General features: G+C 39.1%; 1 protein-coding gene across 1 annotated transcript in view; it reads right to left on the bottom strand.

Annotated features, from left to right (window-relative positions):
* The window catches only part of LOC121962905 (collagen alpha-1(VIII) chain-like), a 49,381-nt gene that overhangs the window by 12,636 nt on the left and 14,397 nt on the right, over positions 1-22,348 (bottom strand). Inside the window, exon 3 of the mRNA XM_042513227.1 lies at positions 13,449-13,579. The gene's annotated coding sequence lies outside the window, so the exon portion shown is untranslated. The remainder of the gene's footprint in view (positions 1-13,448; positions 13,580-22,348) is intronic.

Below are 22,348 nucleotides of genomic sequence, written 5' to 3'. Positions count from 1 at the left end.
CTGGTGAGGCCCTTTGCATTTTGGTGCCCAGGGGCCCGCTGTCTCATAATCTGCCCACAGTTTTATTGTTTAGAAAAAATGTCTGAACTTTGATTTTGTATCTGTTTAGTTTGTGTATCGCCTAACACAAGTAATAAAAGGTTAGCCAAACTGAATATGAGTTTACGCCTTTTCAATATCTTTTCGTAGCTTTCTTCCCCTTTAAACATGCTTTGCTGCTTACTCCTTTTCAGGTGCATTACGTTTTGAAAATTTTAAATAAGGACCTGAACAAATTACTGATACTACTATGCTTGAATGCTATGAAGCATTAAGTTTAACAAGAAATTTCACAATTTTAAGGCCAAAATCAGGAGTAGACTGTCTTGGGTTATGAGTTATGCACACTGAATCTTGTGTAAACAGACTTTAAGAAATCAGAAGTTGTAAAAAATGAGAGTAATAAAATAATAACATCAGCAAAAACTGTCTAAACATTAATCATTTTAGAACATGTTGTGGTATTGCATCCTGCTGCCAATGAAGAAACTCAGCTTGGCCGTGGTACTGAATACACAAACATGGTGTTTGTTTTGAAATAGCAGTGGTTAAACAACTCCACTTTAACGTTTCCATTGTTCTGCCTGAGTGCTTCTCTCTTGTGAAAGCAAATGTGCTCTTGATACATCTGTAGCTGTAACCCTCTTGTGTGTCTTGCCCTATTAAAAGTCGGTAACTTTTATAAAAATAACTTTTTGACATATTTGCTGGAACTGTCACTTTATCCACACAGCGGTAATTGAATGAAAATCATATTTCTCTGCCTCCTCATCCTGCTTCTAATGGCGTTGGCTAGAATCTACCGCGGCTGAAAGAAAATGTATAAGCAGAGCCGAGGAGTCTCTAACCCAGCTGCCACGTACAAAAGTGAAAAGTTATCAAATACATGTTTAATGCCTTTTTACGTATGTCAAGTAGGATGTGTGATCCTGCCCATCCCACATTTAGGCTCCGTTATCTGAAGAGCCTGACTGACGCAGCACCTGGTCCAGCTCTCCAGTCGAGTAATAGTTTTTAATTTAATTTACTTTTCACCAGGTTATTTTTAAAGCACACACCACCTGACACAAAACATGCTTAGAATACATTTCTCATCTACTGTAATTTTTTTTTTTTTAATGACATCTATTGCACACGTATTGGGGGAGTTTTTCCTTAGTCGATGTGAGGGTCTAAGGACAGAGGGACATTACTGTAATTATATTATACTGTAAAGCCCTCATAATAGGCTTTATAAATAACATTGAGTTGGACTGATAAAATAAAAAAACAAATCAAAAAGCTAGGGGAAGATCGTTTTTAAATAAAACCAAAATCTGCAAAACACACATGCATATATGCACACATTTACACAGCTATGTGTATATACACCCACACATGCAGGAGTGCACATCCACATACGTGCACAGTCTAATGAACATATGGTAATTCTGCACATGGGTGAATAAAAAAAAAAAGTTGGAAAACATGCCCACAACATGTGAGATTACTGAGTAGTATTTATTTATTTATTTATTGATTATTACTCTTTGGGTTCTCTCTTCTTTTAATCATATTCTGGCAGGCTGTAAACTAGCTGCCTCTTTTGATTATACATTTCTTTGATTTAAGTAGCATCTACAAGTCTTTTTTTCTTCTTTGCAGACTGCCTCTTTGTTTGTCCTTAAAATCAGTTCTTTGTCAATAAAAGTACTTACTTTTACTTTTACAATTCCATAAAGTTTTATGTTGCCTTCTTTACCCCTGGAGAGCTGGGTCGTGACACTTTCTACTCCACTGTACTGTTACTAACAAGTACTTTGAAGATGGAGACTTTCAAGTCCGTATCATTAATCATCGTTTGGATTCCAGGCGGTTTAATGGGAAAACAATTGCAGTGACCGTGTCTGGACCAAAGCATTATCAGTGCATTATAAGGACATTACACCGTCTGTGTGTTTAGCTTTGAGCACCACAAAACAACAAATAAAGAATTTTCCGACATCATCTGGCTCTAGTTTATTTCCATCAAACAGGCTCCTCTTCTTCTTTTTGAAAATTTAACAGGTAATTTCCAAGAAGTGCTTGTTACCGCGCAGCCATAAGCTTTCAATTATAACTTATTGATCAGCAGGCGTGCAATGATGGGGAAAAATATGGTGAGCTATTTAAAGTAAAAGCCCAGTGGAGCTGAAATTCCATGTAATATCTGATTTTTTCCAAGGACAGCCAATGTTTTTAACAAAATAACTCTTACCAGAATTTGCAAATTGGGGAGTTTAGTCTGGGATAAAATCAAGGGATCTGAAGTTCATGCATTTATGGAGATCAGAGAGAGAGAAAAGTATACTTGAAGTGTATAACAATGACCTGAACTTTGAGATCAGTATGATTCATCTGACAAAAACTGCTTTCCTCTCAGATTTGTTTTCTATAAATGTAATCCAAACAGATGTGAAAATGTAGCTTAATGAGCAAAAACATCAGAATTGAGTCAGTTTTCTATTAGTTTGTCTATGAGTCTTCTTCTATTTTCAGCCACAGAACCTTTTCTTTTTTAAAATCTTATGTTTGTACAGTAAAAATGAAGCTATAGCAGCAGCAGACACTTAGCTTGGTTTAGCAAAAAGACTGAACACAGCGAGAAACAGCTGACTCTGTCCACAGGTGACAAAATTTCCCTCGTAACACCTCCAAAGCTCAATTATTTACACTTTTATCTCTGTATTAAAAACAAAGTGTACAAACAACAATCTTGAAATTTCTAGGCCTTGTGTGTCACTTTCTTGTGCCTTCACTGTTTTTTTTTCTTCACAGAGTGAGTACAGAGCAGATAAAATGATTGTCATCTAGAAGGTATTAAAATGTCCCACGCATTATTTCTGAGAAGCAAGATAAAGGCAGATGTGGTGCCTTTTTATGAAAGACCTAGTAAATACTCAATGAGCCTGTTTAACCCAACCACCAGAAAAAACGGTTGGCATTGTCCATCTCTGCAAACCACAGATATGTTGCATTTGTACGTTACCTAGTAGCAGATACATTGAAACTTTACGCTTCAGCAGCACTGCGGTTAACGTGTGCTTAGGTTGAGGCACACAAACCACTTGGCTGTGGTTAGGAAAAGATCATGTTTTGGCTTACATACCCGGTTTTGGGGGCACAATCCTTGCTGAAGAACAGCCATGTCTCAGTAAAAAACAAAAGCTTTTTGTGGCACTATCTCTGCTGGAAAAACAGAGATAGGTAATAACAAAAGACAGGTGTCAAAGAAGCTGCTAGAAAAAAATGCATGGGTTGCAACAAAACATCCACATTTGGTGCCTCAAAAAACTGCTTAAAAAAACACACAGAGACAGGTCATTATAAAGCCACTGCGCTTGATGCCTAAGGAGCCACTGAAAAACACAGATTGCTTCAATACAAACAGGTTTGGTGCATTGAAAGCTGGCAGAAACACACTGACAGATTGCTACAAAAAGCTCAAATTTGGTGCCTAAAAAGCAGCTGGAAACACACCCACAGGTCAGTACAAAACACTCCAGCATGGTGCCTGTAAAGCCTCTGGAAAAACACTGACAGGTCACTGTAAAACACAAATATTTGCTGCCTAAAAAGCCGCCGGAAAAACACAGACTGGGAGATACAATACACCCACGGCTGGTGGCCAATGAGCCAATAGAAAAATACTGTTGGGTCATCCGATACACCTATGTTTTGCTGCCTAAAAAGGTAATGGAAAAACACCAATGGGCCGCTACAAAACGCCCACATTTGGTGCCTAAAAGCTGCTTGAAAACTTGTAGTTGCTATTAACACCTATGTGTGGTGCTGAAAGAGCCACTGGAAAAACACTGACCACTGTTTTTGTTGTTTGTTGGACTCAAACTGTGGTCTGCAGTTGTCTTTAGCTTGGCAGGTGTCTCGCCAAAGTATGGGAATTATATCTATCATCCAAACAAAAGCACAAATAACACAGACTACAACGGCAACTATTAGACAAGACAGCTGGGTTTCAAACTGATTTTGCATTATTGGCTTCTAGAAAATGCATTGCTCTTCACCAGAGAGTTGTACCATTGCATATTTGCACATTTTTTACATCTTTGTACTGCTTGTCACGCTTGATCTATTGTTGCAACATGTTACTGAAGGAACCATTTTTCATCCCACTATATATGTACATCTGTATGGTTGAACAATAAATACCCTCTTGACTCGACATCCTTAAATCTTGGCAACAAAGACCAAACTCGATTCATTTTTCAGACAACTTTCTTGCTTATTTATCTCAATCTTTCATCTTGTGCATGAACTCTGAGGAAAACTCCTAAGACACCTCCTCGCCCCTCGCTTGATGACAATCCCATGCAACAAAGATTGCCTGCCTCAGGATGGATGCTGCTGGTTCCTCTGAAGCTCTTTGCCAACACTTACAACCACAGCCGGCCCCGCTTGGTGATGAGCCACAAGTCTTTTATCACCTCCAGCTCGGCTTTGAAAATAATCAAATTTCCATTTCTCCTCTGTGTTCCTCTGCTGACCGATTCCAGATGGGAGACTCCACTGTTCGATAAACAAACGATGAGGAACAGAGGCATGTCATTGCTTACAGATACGGGTGCCAGTCTTAATTGCTTGTGGTCAGGCCTGGCTTTTGTGTTTTAAACTGATTGCAGAGGGTCCTTCTTTTCCGATGAGAGCAAGCGGCTAAAAACACACTGTCATTGCACCTAAATGAAGACAAAATAATGCAAAATACATGCAACTATTCTGTCTGTGCAGTGTGAAACCGTTTATAAACACACACAAACACAAAGGAATGCAATGATCAGCTGACAGAAGCAGGATACGCGCCAGCACAACATCTGGTGAATGCACCTGTGTGTGTGTGTGTGTGACTATTTTGCATGTGTGTGTGAGTTGTTGCAGTTATCATCTAACCTTTACAAGAAAAAAAACACCTCTGCTGTGGGGATTATCTGTGCTCACAGTGCAGTAGGACAATGCAGGCACGAGACTGGAAACTGGAAACTAAGCAAAAATGCCAAAAATGCCTGTTTTCATAATGCTCATGTACTAAATATACAGTATAACATAGCTAAGCTGACAAGCTCAGAGAACAAAAACTATAGGATGGAAAGACGTGAACAAATAACGCATAAATCAATATATTAAGGATTTATCAACATGTGTTGTTCTGGAAAAACTTTCATATATTACAGCAGGAAAGATTGCAGTTTTTGAAATTATGAGGAGCGTTATGGACTTTTTGAAACAAAATGTTGACGAAGACCAATTAAACCAAAGATTGGAGTGGAGTCAGAAATAAGATTATTAATTGTTGTAGCCAATGTAACTTTGTAATTTCTGTAGGTTGTAACTACTGTAACAACATCTGTTTCTCGCCTCTGCTTTAATTTTATTTTTTATTCATTTATTTTTATTGTTACTGTTTTTTTGTGGGGGGTTTTGTTTGTTTGTTTTTGATTTTTTTTTTCATTTTACGGTATGTCACATTTGCTGCTAAGGCTATTTTATATATATATATATATATAATATCTGTTGTGATTGCATACCCATAAAAGACATTGTTAAAAATATATTAATATTATTATTTTTTTGTTAAACAATATCTTTTTTGAATCTGACTGCAGACAGAGCCGGCAGTGAGGCCGGTGGCTCAAAAGAGGGCGCCAAACTCTATTATTGAATTCCAACCCATCAATCCTTGTATCAATGTGCATGTTGAGTAGTGTTTTCCACTGACTGGGTGGAGAACCAAGTCTGCCTCGGGTACAAGAAAAGGCCAAATCATCTGGACAAAGCCTGTTTGCTGGCTGATTTAAACACATTGCAATCAGATATATTTTTGTTTTTAGTGTAATTAATACTTGCCTTTGGTTTTGTGCATCATGCTTGAAATTTTCCATCTACAACAGTACGTTATTCTCACAAACCACAAGTCAAACTCTGAGAATATTCTGGACTTGACGCTGTTTTTCTTTTCTGCGCTCACTGCCCTTTCTGTCTCTGAGCAGGTGATTTATCCCGGCCTCAATCATCAGGAAACATTTTTGTTTTCCCCTCACAGCTTATCTCGATGGGAAGGGAGAGTTTTCCTCGTCTGCTCCGGTTCCTCTCCAACCTATTTTGCTCTTTTGCAGCATTCCTTCACACCTACTCGATCTCTTTGCAGGGCGAGGGCTGGAGTCGCCTTTCGGAGACGTCTACGACCTCGGACTCATCAAGGCAGACGAGGGGTCAGCTGACCTTTGGGCGGATTGCAAAGCCTCATTTTAAGGTGGGAACACATTTCTAACTGATGTTCCAAGTAACTGTGCGGGGAAGTCGCATCCGGATGAGTTTCAAATTGGCAACCGCAGTGTTTGCTTACTGCTCCTGTAACCTTTGACATACACATGCGTACATGCACATAATTGCAACTCCCTAACTAACACACACACACACACACACACACACACACACACACACACACTGTGTCCGACCTTTTCACCCATCTCATTGACAGATTTTCCCTCTCCTACAGCTCTGGGAACCACAAGTCACCCAATGTCTGGCCACAATTTTCATTTCAGGCAAAAATGGGAGTGGGAGGAGAATTATTTTCCTATTAGCTGTGAGTTCTGTCAAAACAGAGTATCTGGTGTCAGCAGACAGCGTTTAATAGCACTTTAGAACTAAGAAGCACTTCAGGTTTTTGCATACTTTTACCAAAGTTGTTCTTGTGTTTAGAGAGGAAAAAATCAATAGAAAACCAGGATGCATTTTTGAATTTGAGGAGAACTTATTTTACACGACATGTTCCACTATCTCGCACAGCAGGAAGGAAACACTTGTGAGGCTTTTCAGACTTTTCCAAACTTTTTTTTTGCCACAACTTAATGCGGTTTTGCCACTTTTTTTCTTGCCCTCTCTCATATTTGCACTGGCTCTCAAAGGGACACTCCACTGGTGAATGATTATTTTTATAGGCAATAACAACGTTTGGCCAATAATCAGATCTGATCACTTATACTGTGCTTAAACCACAGACTCCAGTGGGGAATTGTACGGTTTGCAGCTGCATAAATATATTCTATGTTCTGTTTAAATCAGACAAAAGAACAGTCCATGCTGTGCAACAGGCCACGTGTTGTCTCCTTTTTTCTGTTTCAGATGTTTTTCAGTGAAAATACGCAATACTTACCACATAGATATACCTGATTATACCTGACTGTACAAAGGTTTGTTTTTACTACTTCACTTTGTGCATTTTTAATCTATTTTATACTTGTTCTTATGACAATTAATTTGGAAATATTGTACTTTTTACTTTTACTTTAGTATTTACAATAATTTGATTATTCAGATAATACATAAAAACATATGATGAGCTTTTACAATAGAAAAGACTGTTAAAGGGACAGTTAACCCCGAAATAAAAAAAAGTTCCCTCTTACCTACATTTCTATGTACCAGTCTAGACTGTTTTGGTGTGAGTTGTCGAATGTTGGAGATATCGGCTGTAATGAGTCTGCCTTCTCTTCAGTATCACGGAACTAGATGGCACTTGCCTTGTGGAGCTAAAAGTGCCAAAAAATAAATAAAAAATCTCAGCAGCAATCTCTCTCTCTAGACATTATACCTCAGTTACTCAAGATAATCCACAGACCTTTCTGTAAGCAGTTTCATGTAGAATCAATTCTCTTTCTAGCAAGCTACACCCACCAACAGTATCACCGTGCAAGGAAGTATTATAAAGCATGATAGCACAACAGGTAAGAGGAAAAATATCTATTTCTGATTCCAGGGTGAATTTTCCCTTTAAACATTACAATAGTTAGTACCAATCTTTTTGGCTTGTGACCCCTTACAAGAAACAATGTGTTTCAAATAAGTTGTTAGTAGTTTTAAATGACTAAAACCAGCCCAGATTACTTGAAAAAAAAAAAACAACAACAACTAGACTATGGATATTTAAATATTACTTGTTCACATTTTTGATTGCACTTTAAGGGTCCAGTATGTAGGATTTAGTTGCATCTATTGGTGGTGTTTGCACTATTTTTTATATTATTAGATCTGTAAGTGAAAAGGTTGTACACCCTCTTTTATTGCATTTAAAAATAACTTTGCCAGCTACTTCAAGTTCCTGAAACAACAGGAAAGACTGAATAGAAAAGCCAAAATGTATACATGTATATCCAAGACCTTGCTCTTTTAATGTCTACTGCCTTGCTCTTTTGTGCTCCTTATTTTGTTTGTTTGTTTTGATTGGTTCTCATTTTTTGGTGCCTTTTTGTTAAAAATCAGTTTTATCCTTTGATTTTACATAATATTGCTGTCACTACTGTCTTTTTCTTTACTTTTTTTGTCATTATCTGACTAATGCAGCATCATTTCCATCAATACCGCTAATCTCTATCCTTTGTTTTTGTATTCCCTGGCTTACTCTGTACATTTTGGTGTATTGAATAAAGTTAAAAAACCAACAACAAACAAACAATAAATCATTCACAGAGATCAGTTTTCTGCAGATCAAGATTTTTTGTTGTTGTTACTTTAGTTTGCTGCTATTACTTCTGCACTATTGGTACTTCTACTTGTGTAAAGGATGTGAATACTTCCTCTACCGCTGCCAATAAATCTGACAAAGCATAAAAATGCCAAAAAAGCTCAGTCAAAAATTAACCGCAAATACTTTGTAAGATTTCCAACACCCTTAAAATAATGTGTTGCAATTCAGAGACATGAAAAGTATAGTCCAAGTGGGCAAATGAAACCTTCCAGACGAATCGTAGTTGGTGAATTTGGAGCGTGAGAGCGGACTAATATAAAAAAAAAAGACAAGGTGGTGATTATATGTAGCTTATTGGCAGCAGTTTCACTTTGATGAGGATTTCTGAGTGTTTTCTAAATGTGACTAATGCATAGACTTCTACAAGTGTTCAGTCATGGAGCTTTTCGCTTGCCTGCTCCTGCAAACTCTCGACTTTCTTACACACATATCAATTTATTGAGATCATAAAATGGCCCGGGATCATTTAAGGCTTGCTGCAACATGCTTGCATCGTCTGACCGGTGACAGTAATGGGATATGACGACTGTCCCGGGAAGCTTAATGCATTATACAGTCACACTGTAAAATATGCCACTCAGAGAAAAAATATGATCCTCCCTTTCCCTACTGTCCAGATGTTTCTGCAGTGGAGTATTTACGAGGGATAATAAGAACTACGACTCTGTCTACTTAGGAGTTTAGATAAGAGATACTTTGCAGTAAATCCACAAAATTTAAAGCTGCAATTCCAGAGTGATATTTTTAAACTAAACTACCACATGGATGACGGTTAATGCGAAAGATTAATTGCTTACAGAAACACATATGATTAATAATGCAAAATAGCCACAACTGCAGTCTGAAAGTGATTTATAGTTCAGATTTTGGGACGTTTCTCAGGCTGCAGGGCTCTGCACGGTAGCAGGAGAGTGTTTGGACACATGGCCTCGAGTCACAGAGGCTGCAGCTGCGGGATCAAGAGACACATTCCCTCTGAGCTACATAAACACTTCCTGTTCAGTAGGTGAGAACTGTGAGGGAGTCTGAGCGCGAAGGCTGAGAGAGAAAACAACGTCAAGACACATTAACAGAGTGACAAATATATAAAGCTGCTGACGGAGGCAGCGGATTCAGTCCCTGCTCAGGTTTTTCTGCACATTTTGGGGATTTCTAACGGGCAGCTTTGACGCGGGTTTGCTTCTGTTACTTTCACTGTTTGCACAGTTTCTGCTCAAAGCTTTAACAACAACAAAACCAGGCTCAACTAACTTCACGAGAGACATTCACATCCTCTGCAAAGAAATGCAACCTTAAAGGAGCACTAATATTTTGGGATATAAGCGTATTCACTTTCTTGTCGAGAGTGAAATGAGAAGAGTGATACAAGCGGAAACAGCTAGCCTACCCAAGGGTAAAATAAATTTCTGTCTTACAGAAATTCGTGAAATGGACACAACCTCTTAAGTGGTCTATGTGGATAACCTTGTGAAACGGTCACAGTTTGGTTGGGTTGAGGGGAAGAAATACACTTGGTTAGATTCAGGGAACAAATAAAATAGTTGGTTACATATCGGTTGAAATAATTGTCAATAAAGTGACGTAAACCTGCGTGAACAGCTCAGTTACATTTCATGATGTAGATTTCTTTGTTTTTCTGGCACAAAAGGGGGAATAACTGACAACAAAAGCAACAAAAACAAGACTATATAAAAACATCGGGATCAATATCAGCAAAATTGTTGTTTTAATCATCGTATCGACCCCAGAATTTCAAATCGGCGTGTCCCTAGTAGTTACATAAAGTACCTATGAAAAGTACTTCGCCTAATTCTGAAAAGTCAAGAGAAACAGTGGGATCCTTTCAGTGGCACTGCAGATAAGACACAGCCCCATCCGTCTGCTGTGAACGGGGCCAAATTTCTTTTGTGCGCGACAAATCAGCAGCCATAAATCAGTTTTAGCATGATTGTATTTACCCCACGAAGGTTATTTTTTTTTAACCTGTTTATATAAAAGGGAAAAGTGCACTTTGTAGTCATGTAAGTCATGTAAATATTTTGACTTTTGGTTTCACGTGGGACATAAACGTTCTTGCTTTCTTGGCTTAAAGAAACACTGCCAACCTAATGACTTTCTCACCAGATTTTTGAGCCCTCTGCATGACTTTATTTCTAAAGCGCAACTCGCGGCACATTTAGCGTCTCAATCATCCACATGCATGCTGCTTGGCGTCATCGCAGTCGCAGTATGTGTGGGACTGGCAGGAGAAGAGGGGACGCCGCTCACCATGGCAGTTCAGTTGTGTCAAGTTTCCATGGTAACGCAAATGCTTTTGCTCTCTGGATTGAAAGCATGAGAAAGAGGTGCGCTGCTTTGTGAATGCCATAGCTCTTATCCCATTCAAATGTTCTGTTTGGAATTTTTCTGCTGACTCTCAATCAGCATCATTTCAATGTTTCCAGAAATGCATGACGGCATCACCAACACGCAAACGAGGCATAATGTCAACAGGTAACTTTTCACGACTTTTGAAGCTCGTGCTAGCAACTTCTATTGGAAAAGACTTCGCAAAACTGGTCGATCATCCCTCCGACACACCCTATGCAGACTTCTCCGCTCTTTATACTGAAATCATGTGCCCAACGACGATTCTGACTGACTGCATTGGCGTTGTTTTCAGGTTACCGGCACATAATTTAAGCACATTTCTTACACAGCACCACATATTATGTTGTTACGGCTCTAAGTCCATTTCAAGAAGGCAAATTCTAAAGCCTCTCACACCTTTGAACATCTGGCTTTTGCATTTAATGTGAAAGGTTACAATCGACAGTTACAATCGCAATCGTAAAATACATACATAATTTTGGTAGAGCATGAGATCAGGCTGAAAGGCAACATAATCCTTCGACCAGCACCTCTAAAGCATCTCGATTAACAGGTTCTATTTTATTTGTGTAATTTGTACAAAAGCTGAAGCCTACATCGACACGTTCTGCAGCGATGCCCTGCTGTTTGCACCATTCACTTCTTTTTACTTGAAGTAAAGGCTTCAGAGTACCAATATGCTGTTTCTTAATGTGTTTTTTCCCCAAAATCAGTCAATTCCTGACACAGTGATTGTTCTGAAGAAACATGCAGAATATTTTGGAGTTTTGGAGTCTATCCGGGGCCAAACCTCACAGTTCACAGGAGAAAATCCAGCTACCTCCAGGCCTTTGGACACACACACAAAAAAGCAACAAAACTGCACTGCAATGACCACGATTGTAAGGACCTTATTTATTGATCATATTCAGTTTCCTAAACCTAAAATAAACTAACTGCTGGATTGGGGAATCAATTTTCCTCTTTCTTATATGGAAAAAGCAATCCTATACAAATAAAACAAACACCCCCCAAAAAAGCATGTATCTTTCTCAGCTGGGACGTTATACATTTCAAATAAATCATCCATAACCTCTTCTGTAACAATCAGGCGTACACCGAATGTTCTGCCAAAAATCTCAAAGCTCTAGATCTCCTTGATTTGAGCTTTCGTGACCTCGGCACATCTACAGTCCGGTGTTTTTGTGTGTTTCCACGGTGCTGCTACCGCATTCTGCTGATGCCAACAGTCCGCTCAGAACACCGGGGATTACACTACGAGTGTTACGGTAATCAAAAACCATCAGCAACTTAATTACGCAATAATCATTTAACCTCAACTACGTGAGCTCACCGCATTTTCCCCTAATTAGGAGTTTTCTCTCAAAGAAAGGAAAAAAATGATCACTTTAAATGGCATTAAGAAGCTGAAAGTTGGAAACAGCTGCAAGAAATCTTCTCTTGGTTCCACAAAACCCGACCTTTGCGGCATCTTTACATTTTATTAAGACACTTATCACCTCAGCTCATCAGACAGGCCTGTAAAACTCATTAAGTGCATCTACTCGCACCAAAACATGTCTGCTTTTAATGCTATTGCGGGCTACTTTTGCATGGCAGTGATTAGAACACGTTTCCACCCACTTGCAACAGAAAACAGCTTCACCGTGGACATGTTTAACATCGTGATAAATCTACAATGCGTTTGAAACAGGAATTCCCAACTGTTTCCTGGCAGGTGCACACACTTCTGGTCAGTATGCATGGATAGAAGTTGACTCAGGCTAGAAAGAAAAGATGGAAAACACTCACTTCTGCATGTTTTAGGTAGAAAGATAGGAAGAAAAAAAGTTGCCTGAACCCCAAACTTTCCATCTCTGACTCATTTCTGGAAGCCAATGTGCTGCCAGAAAGCCTTTTTCTAAAACTATTCTCTTATTTATGTGGGATATTTACAATATCCTTAACACTGAATCCCTTTCTTCCTCAAACACTAAATGAAAAAGCGCCTCCTTTTTCCCCTCTGTGTTGAAAAGACATGCAACTAAAAATCTCCAAAATGTCAAGACATTCCATTAACTGGTGCTAAATCCTGTCAAGATGCTGCACCGTGCATTTATTTTAACAAGCTTAAGCTGGAGTTATTCTTCCCAGGTGTCTCTTTTGGATGTTCTTTGCATTTGGAAAACTGTCAGACGTTATCTGCAGAGACTTCTGTCAGCACAGGCAGTGAGCTTTGTGAAGCAGGATGTCTTATGAAACATTTGCTTTGAAACTTTTTCCTCACGTGCCATCCCCAAAAGTTACTCGTGTGTTGTTCCAAGAGTTCAAACAGGACAATAGAAAAGGGGAAATGATCCAGTCAAGCCACTGCAATCAGATAACCACGCAGAAAAAACACAATTCAAATCAAACCATGCACCAAAAAATCTAAATATAGCGACCATGCCAACCAAAACATCATCACATCCTGCTGTGCCAGTGGTGACGCATCACTTACCTTTATGCTGCTGCTGCTGAAGTATCACAAAGCTTTGAGGGACAGACGCTGAACAGCAGCTCTGCTGAGGGTTTGGCTTTTATCTGCAGGTGGGTGGAGCTGCACGAGCCGAGAGCGGAGGAGCACTGGATCTGTGCATGAGAAGGAGAGAGGAAAACAGAAAAGAGGATCTGTGTGAGACAGAAACCACGACTGAAACTGCATGTTTGCAGCATTAGAAGTTATTACAGACAGAAACAAACTGAGGCAGAGGAGGGAGTCCAATCAGCTGCACGACTACTGAGCAACAGGGAGGAAGGCTCTCGTTTGACTTGGACCTCTCGCTGCATTCTTTGCATGCAGAAAGATTTAAGGGCAGGGTCTCACTCTAGTTAGCTGGCCGAGGTCAAGATCTAGCTGAGAGGAGAGGCTTTTGTGACAGTGCACACACAGTAGTTGATAAAACTGTGACCACAAAGCCCATTTATAAGCTTTTCTGGAGAGTTTGATTGTGTCTTATACAGAGAGTTTTCCCAGTTGTCCTGGATTTGTAGATTTTTACATTTCTACTTTCAAGACAGTGGGCTGTTTTCCATTCACCCTCAAATTATACAAGTCAAACATACCTAATAGAAACAAAAAAGGATGAAAAAATGTTTTTACGCTCATGTGAGGTGGTTTTCAGGCAATTTGAAAAAAAGATATTTTGCAAAACTCAATGGAAACACTTTTTTCACCTTTACAGGTCACATCATGAGGGAACTGGCTCCCTCGGGCATGATGCAGCAGGCACCACAAGAGGTGGTTTTGCATCACATACAGTAACTTTAAAAGTTGAGCAGATCATCTGGAAGTTTTGAATCCACAATTCCTCTGTGAAATCGTGGACTATCCCCTCCCACAAACCCCTCGTACGAGGCTGCTTCCACATATAAGGAGCTTGCTTTTACATTATCGCTCGCATAACATGCCTACATTGCCTTCGTTTGGAAATAGTGCCAGCTAGAAGGTTGCATTATTCTTTAGTGAGTTTCATTAGAAATATCACCACAACTAGAACTCCAGAAATACATTTTGGACTGACATTATTACTCTACTCGACAGTCGTCAGAAAGTTTTCTGTTGCCTCCCTGTAGAACTAGTTTAATACAGAGGACAGTACATTATCCAGCAATGGTGGCATGGGATTCAGTACCAAGTTATTTAAATTTCTGAAAGTTATACAATATATTTTCACAAAACATTAAGATTGTATTTATTTACTCAAGCAGTAGTGTAGAACACATTATGTAATATATACTTTGGATGGTCTTGAAGATATGAAATGGATTTCGAGCTATCTATCCAATTTTTCTTGTAATTTATAAAGAATAAGTTTCCAAGTGCTTCATTTTCTCACCTATTGAGAAGATAAATCATTATATACACACATTGTATGTATTCGATGGTCTTTGAGTTTGTGTTGTATATTGTATTGGTGTTATTATAGTTATACTGTAAGTATGAATGTTATGGATGTGTATTTATGTTATCTAAAATATATTGTTAATGAAAATAATGACGATCGCAGGAAGAGTGGCTACTGTGTAATACAGAAACTAATGTGAATCTTAATAAACAAACAAACGTGGTTAGGTTAAGGCACAAAAAGAGTTGGTTAGGGATCAGACAACATTTTGGCTCAAAACACCTGGTTTGGTCGCCACAAATAATGGCTGAAAATGTCCTGACCTCTCATTAAAAAAAGCTTGCGGGTAATCTCAAACAGTGCTGTCTGCTGCTCGGGTTGACTATTTGGTGAACAAAAGTAATGGACAAATTAAAATTTCACCCAGATAACTGAAAACTGTGAGCTTCTGGTGTGATAGACGGCCATTACGGGGGTCACTGAAGTTACCGCAATTTATTCTGCGGGGAACATGAATCCATGTACCGAATTTCATGGCAATATATCCAATATTTGTGAAGATATTTCCATCTGGACAAAAGTGGTGGAGTGACCAGTCTCTCTGAGTCTTTAGCAGTCAGATGTTATCATACATTTTTGGTTTTCATTAGGAGAGGATTTGATTTGCACGGACATGCAGCTCGGCCTTCTAATGTGACTCTTCCCCTGAGCTTTGAATGCAAAATGTCAAAAATATCCAGCCTTTGTCCAAATTCTCCACTGTGTTGAGGCAGTGAGCAGAAGCAGAGAGCATTGACACTCTGAACAGCTGGTTCACATTTGAGGAATTATTCTTTGTGTTTTTGTTTGTGTTGCTATTTCAGTTCTTTAACATGTTCTCCCCGTGCACGAACTGCTTACAAAGAAAACATTTTGGTTTCCCGCTGACTGACTGAGTTTTGCTGTTAGCTACTTTGTGCTGAAATTCACAGTGCTAATTTGTGCTTGTTAAAGTAATTTGCAATTCAAATAATCATGACTTCACTCACTGGTCAGTTAACACGGACAGAAGACGACAGTCACACACTTATTTCTGCAAACTTTTAAAAATCTAAAAGAGCCTATTCTTCTTTTTCCATTGTCCGTCTCGCAGTCATTAGTCCAGAGCAGAAAACTGTTTTCCCAGCATACACCAGAGAGAACAACAAGCAGTCATCTGTGTGGAAATACTGACCTCATACCTGTCTGCATGCAGACTTCCTGTTCATGTAGTTATTAACCTGCCACTTAGATCTCAGGGCCAAGTTGCCGCAGCAATGTGAAAAGCGCAGAAAACCTTGGCAATGACTCCTATTACTCCCTGTTTCCTGTTCAATCAACTTTCTTTGATCTCAGGATTGGCAGCTTGCGGTCCTGAGTAACACTAACAGGTGGATGTTGCGATAGCAGCAGTTTGGTTTGTGTTGCATGTGTGTCCTGATTTGTAATGTTGCTGTCAAAAGTCGAAAATTATGTTTACTAATAAGTACATTCACATGATTTTCTAAAGTTTTGGTCTTGAAAATTCTGCACTCTTTACAGGCATCACACTGCAACTTTTTCCTAATTCTATGTGATCTATATGATTGACTAAAATGTGATTAGTCCAGTCACCACAAATATAATTTGTTGGTGGGCATGAGTTTCATCCACCATTTGGCAAAAAGTAGACACATGTTTTGCTCCAAAACCAGCAACACTGAAATGAAGTGAAGTGGACGCTGGAAAAAAAAACTCTTCGCGGTGCTCTTTTTATTTCTTTTCCTGGCACCTCTCTCCAACATGATCATTCAAGGATAACAGGAATACAGCCTGGGGCGTTTTACGTGTATTTTATCCGTGGTCACTGCACTATAAGTCGTTTCTATTAAAGCTGGGCTAGGCAGTTTTATTTCGGAGTCAGTTTGAGTATTCTGTTAATTAGAAAACGAAACTTCTGCACCTCCTCTTGGCTCTGTTTTCAGGCTTAAGAATATCTACTCTGTGAAGGGACACTTTGGAGAATAACAGGTCATTTCAGAGAAAGGAAATTTCTATTGGCTGTTCTACAAATGCAGATGTGTGTGTTACATCCCTAAAGCCTGATTCAGCGGGGAAGAGTTCTGCAGACAAAGTTACTATTTCAGCTTTAGCAACAACTGCTACACTGCAGAGCAAGGAGTATGGCTTTGAGTCACATGACTTGCACAATTTGATGACTTAAAATAAAAATAAAATACATTCATGACTTTTGTCAATTTAATATTATTGGTGTTTTTAAAAAGGCTTTACTATGTATTTTCCTAATTTAATTTATTTAAGTCTGTGACCAGTGGGAAGGATATGAACAATGGTGGGTAGGTTTCGGGAGATTAGGGATAGCAAAATTGGTTTGTCTCATGTCCTTGCTGTACGCCTTAAATGTCAAGAGATTAGTTTATTCTTATCTCAGATATTCAGATATGCCTTTGCTCAACTACCTAATTATTGTCATGATAGTTTGTTTTTTTGGATACAAGACAATTTTGGTTGCTCAGCGCTTATTTCTCAAAGAATGACAAAACAAGACCCAGATGCAGGAAACGCCAAGGAAATTCGACAGTGTACCCTTTCTACACTTTTGTCATTACAGATTTGAGTCCCACTCTTAACTTGTGTTCAGATTGTCTAACTCTTTTCCATTCAGCAGACCCACAACTGTCGATTTTGGCTGTCGATGGCACCCGTCTGTTTGAAAATCAGACTCCGAGAAACGCAGATCTTCCTTCCTCCTGTGCACCTCTTGGTTATTTGGTTTGAGAAAAGGAAATAATTGAGCATTTAGGAGTGAGGAAGCTGTGAAAAATGTTAAAGCTTGTCAATTAAAGTTTTGTGCTGATCGTCTGTGGCTGGAATTTCATTACAGACTGGAACAGTGTGAGAACTCAGACTGGAGCCAGTGACCTATTTCACGAGCCTGGCCATTAAAATCTTCACATCAGTCGGGTTTTCTAAAAAGTGACCACCAACTTGGCAAGAGAAAAATGGAGAGGAGGGTTTTCTTCTTCTCTCTCTTTTTGCATTTTAGTGAGTTGACTAATACCAGTTTCTGCAGGCTTCATTTTTGGCCTGGGAACAACCTTTTCTTGAACGTCAGCAAAACTAAGAAGATATTGGACTTTAGGAAGAAGCAGCCGAGAAACTATGCCCCCTTTATTATCAACCAGTCCTCTGTGGAGAGGGTGGATAGTTTCAAGTACCTTGGTGTCCACATCACTGAGGGCTCAATCTGGGTGCTGCATAATAGCTGCTTTTACTCTGCCTGTTCGAGGCGGGAATATCACGCTATTATGCCATCTCATCTAGAAATTGATTTTAAAAAGACGCATTTAACTGAGTCAAACTGACGTTTTCCTGGAACGTCAACAACAAATGCAGGATTGTGTTATATGTAGATGTCAACAGCTCTGACAAAGCAGCGATATTGACGAGTTGGGATGAGAACCACAAAGAGCAGAAAATACTACAGGTATGGCCCTACTCTGCGTAGAGCAGGTTAAGACCAGGTGCTGCCAAAATAAGACACCTTTTCTCCCTTTTGATGTTGGGAAGAAGGTAACGTTCACACAAGGCCAGCACTGACAGGGCACAAGGATCCTAAATTTGCACCCTGCCTATGACTCAATGTTCAACAAGAAAGGATGAAAAACTGAAGCTCACTCAAGGTATTTTAGTGTGCAGATCAGAGAAACCTTTCGCCCCAGACAAAGGCGGCGGCAATCTTATGACGTTACATTGATATTGGTAACACTGCACCTCTGAGCTTTCATCCATCATGCATGAGCTTGACTACGATCCATGCCTTAAGCCATGTGGAGAGATTTATGAGCTCTCTCTGGATTTCCCGTCGCCAGCACAAGATTTTTCAAATGTTCATACATCAGCCTCATACGGAGGGATTTCCTTTTTGTCACCTCATTCCGACAGCTTGCCAAACTGGAAATGTGACATCTTTAAACTTTACTACAAGTGGTTTTCTTAATAAAAAAAAAAGTCTCCCAGGTTTGATGTTTGTACATGCACCAATTTGTGAATGTCTAACAGAGCTCCGTCTTACACTCTGGATCTGTTTTTCGTCTTTTGTGGAGAGCTTTTGTGAAATTTTGGCTCAAGATGACTTTACAGATGCGGTCCTGACTGTAGCTACATGATGTCATTACATGAAATTGATGCAAACTAAATACCAGTGCCAGCTGCAGGGCAACAAGACTAATGGTCCTAACGCGATGAGGCAGAACTGTGTATACATTTCTAGTCACAACATACATATGGCGAACAAAGTAAAGGTTATGCATCAGTCAACACCGTCTGCAGGACTTCCTCACAGTGAAACACGCTGATTCCTGCTGGAACCAGTTATTCCATGTGGTGACGACGCTCTCTCTCTCATGACCACCTCTGAATTTTTCTGTCTGGCTGTTAATCCGGTCGTCTCAGAGGCTGCTTTGAGTCGGGGCTTCAACTTGAAATGTTCCTCTCCATCTTTGGTGGATGTGTTTGAGAGTTTGGCAGCCGGATACAAAAGAGTTGGGATTGATTGAAGCCAGCATGCAGTGTGAAAGGCACAAAGTCTGGCACTGGTTTTGTCAAAAGAAAATCATTTATCCCCTTCCTTTGAGTTCTTGACTTACTGACAGATAGCAGTGAAGTCATGAGACGGCTTAATTGGCAGAATATAACGCCAAATGTGTAACTTCTTAGATTAACCCAAGAATGTCGGCTACAGTGAAGGTGCGCTTTACTCTTAATATGAAACTTGTGCCTTGAGAAAGTTCTCTCTCAACTAGAAATAAAACATGAGTTGAGCGAAACCCAAAACAAAAACAACAAGGAAATATATCCAAAAATGGTTTACCGTCTTAATTCTTGCCTCTTTTTCACAGCAGCCATTTAACTTTACCAACTGCTCTAACATAATCAAGTGTCCCTGCAGACCACAACAGTGTGACAGTGAGCCAGCAAATACTAGGACCATAAAACTCAAATTCAGCATTATTAAGCTTATTATTTACACCTGTGCTGTTCTTACAAAATGTCTTTTTTGAAAATAACCTATGGAGATATTGCTGCATTCATGTGGTGCCGGTAATCTCCAGTTATTATTGTTGCTTTTTCTGCATCACATTACTTTCCTTTTTTTACTTTATTGCACTCTGCAAACTCAATGTTTTTACTTATAAACTTGTTGAGTCTTTGTTTCCGTTACTTCAGGTTCTGTTGTTTTTCCTCTATGCTGCACCAGATTGCTCTTTGGAGACAGTAAAGATTTGGTGAAGTGAACTGAACAGAATAATCAGGAAAAAAATGTGTTCCTGATTGAAAAATTACGTGAATGCGCCCTCAAGGTGGAACGACTTGAAAAGTCTACAAAAATGTTGCATCCATGTTGTTTCCACATTACAACTCGAAGCTCATAAAAACACTAAAGTTGGAAAACGATTTGCCAACTCAGAAAATGGGGCCATGCACATCATGTGACTTTTCCTCTTTTGCAGGTGACACAGTTAAATAATCCCAGCTCTGAGTTCTCTGATAAACCGTTTATGCTTAAAATGATTCATTATCTGTTTTTGTGCAAGTGTCAAACTTGCAGTGAAGCAGACTAAGACTATGAAACTGAAAAAAAGAGAGTTGTTAACAACCGTAACACATAAATTGATAACTTGATCTGAAAGAACTTAAAACATTTATGTGTTGCTGACTGAAGTAATTATTTGAAACTGGTTAACATACCTCTTTTTTCAGCAAAGTTTCCAACTATGTGCTTCGAGTTAACAGATCATCTTAAAAAATCCAAAATTCAGAGTTCAGAGAAAGTGTCCCAGCTGTCTCACTGTCTCGCTGCTCCAAAAACGTTTCCAAGAACATGCATTTAATTAAATCACCAAAGAAAGAAAGCTGTTTCAGAGAAGACATGTAAAAGAGCTCCACTGGAGCTGTGATTTTACAGTCGTGCATGGTAAGCTTTTTAAGAAAATAAAGAACCCTCACAAACACCAAACCTGTGCTTTCAAAAATGTTAATTGCTCAGAAGCTCAATTATCATCATTAACTTTTCACTGTGTGAGTTTTTCACTCGTAGCATGCGACATGGGGCGGCTTGGGAAAACAGAACAGTGGTCGTGCCACAACAGAAATACTGTTTATTCATTTTGTCACCGTGTGTTTTCTTTTCGGTTAAGTCAGGCCAATTACAGAGCAAACCAAAGCACGCCAGGTCCACGTGATTCACAGGAAAAGGGTCATTAGACGCTAACCGCCTTTACCAACATTTCTTGAGGTCATTAAGTCTGTAGTGAAGACAGAAACATTCGGGTTGTACGAGGGCAGATCACCCCGACTCTGCACTGTAAGCGCCTTTTCTCGCTTGTCTGTGTCACTGTACTGGAAAGACGTCGACGTGTGGAATGTGTGTTGATCCCAGTGTGGATGTTTTCCTAAGTATGATGCAATCGTCTTGGTTCAGCAGACCAGGAATAATGAATTATTCTACGCCAATATGCTGGCTGAAAGAAATGGTTGGATTAGTTTTGGTTCTGGGAGAATCACGGTCGGTGGCGCCCCAGGAATTTTCCACAGGGGTGGCCAGATGGAGGCCACTAAAAATCTTGGGGTGACACACAAAAATCAAAAGCCATAACTGAATTTCAGAAATTATATTATGCTGTTGTAGTATGAAGGCTAGTTGAAAAAAAGGTAGTAGCTTTTTGTGTAGGAACAGTAGGAGGCAACTTCGTTTACAATCAGAATATCTCAGTCTGGTGTCAAGTAATCAATATTTGGCCAAATGTGAGTGGATTTTTTTTTTAAAAAAGCACTGTACAACAAAACAGTTGCAGAAATGCAAAGTAGATCAGCAAAATTACCAGTTGCAAGTGTTTTGATTTCTTTTTTCTTTCAGTGGGTACCGTGACCGACACAGTTACACATTTTCACAAGTTTTCCAGAGACAGATTTAACCTGTTGAAACCTGGGAAAATTGGTTTGATTTCTTCCAAATATATGTGGCAATGAGCAACTCAGCAAGAAACGACCCCAAAATTAGCAAACAATATTTGAAAACTGCAAGAAAATCACCTTAAAATAAGCAAAAAGAGAAAAGGAAGAAAATTACCAGAAAAAAAGTGCTAAGAAATCTATATTTTAAAAAATATGTAACATAATTTTAAATATAGAATTCAAATAATTATAAGCATAATTTTCTGGACATTTTTCATGTGTTTTTCTTTGAAAAATAATCCTCCCCCTTTTTTTTAGAAAACAAATTTCAAGTCACTTTTAAATTATTTTCTCACAATTTGTTGGCTCTTTCTTTCCAAGATGCTCAATGCCTTTTCCCCATGTTTTTGAGAGAAATCAAAGCATTTTGCAGTTTTTAAAGGGTTAAATAGCATGTGAAAAGTGTCTGAACACAGCACTAAAAACGCAAGGCCAATCCAGGTTTAAAAGGGTCAAGACAAAGTCAAAGTTGAGGCTG

Source organism: Plectropomus leopardus, chromosome 24 (genome assembly GCF_008729295.1).
Source record: "Plectropomus leopardus isolate mb chromosome 24, YSFRI_Pleo_2.0, whole genome shotgun sequence".
Taxonomy (NCBI): Eukaryota; Metazoa; Chordata; class Actinopteri; order Perciformes; family Serranidae; genus Plectropomus; species Plectropomus leopardus.
Note: the sequence above shows the minus strand (reverse complement) of the source record. Positions and strands in the feature narration are given on the sequence as shown.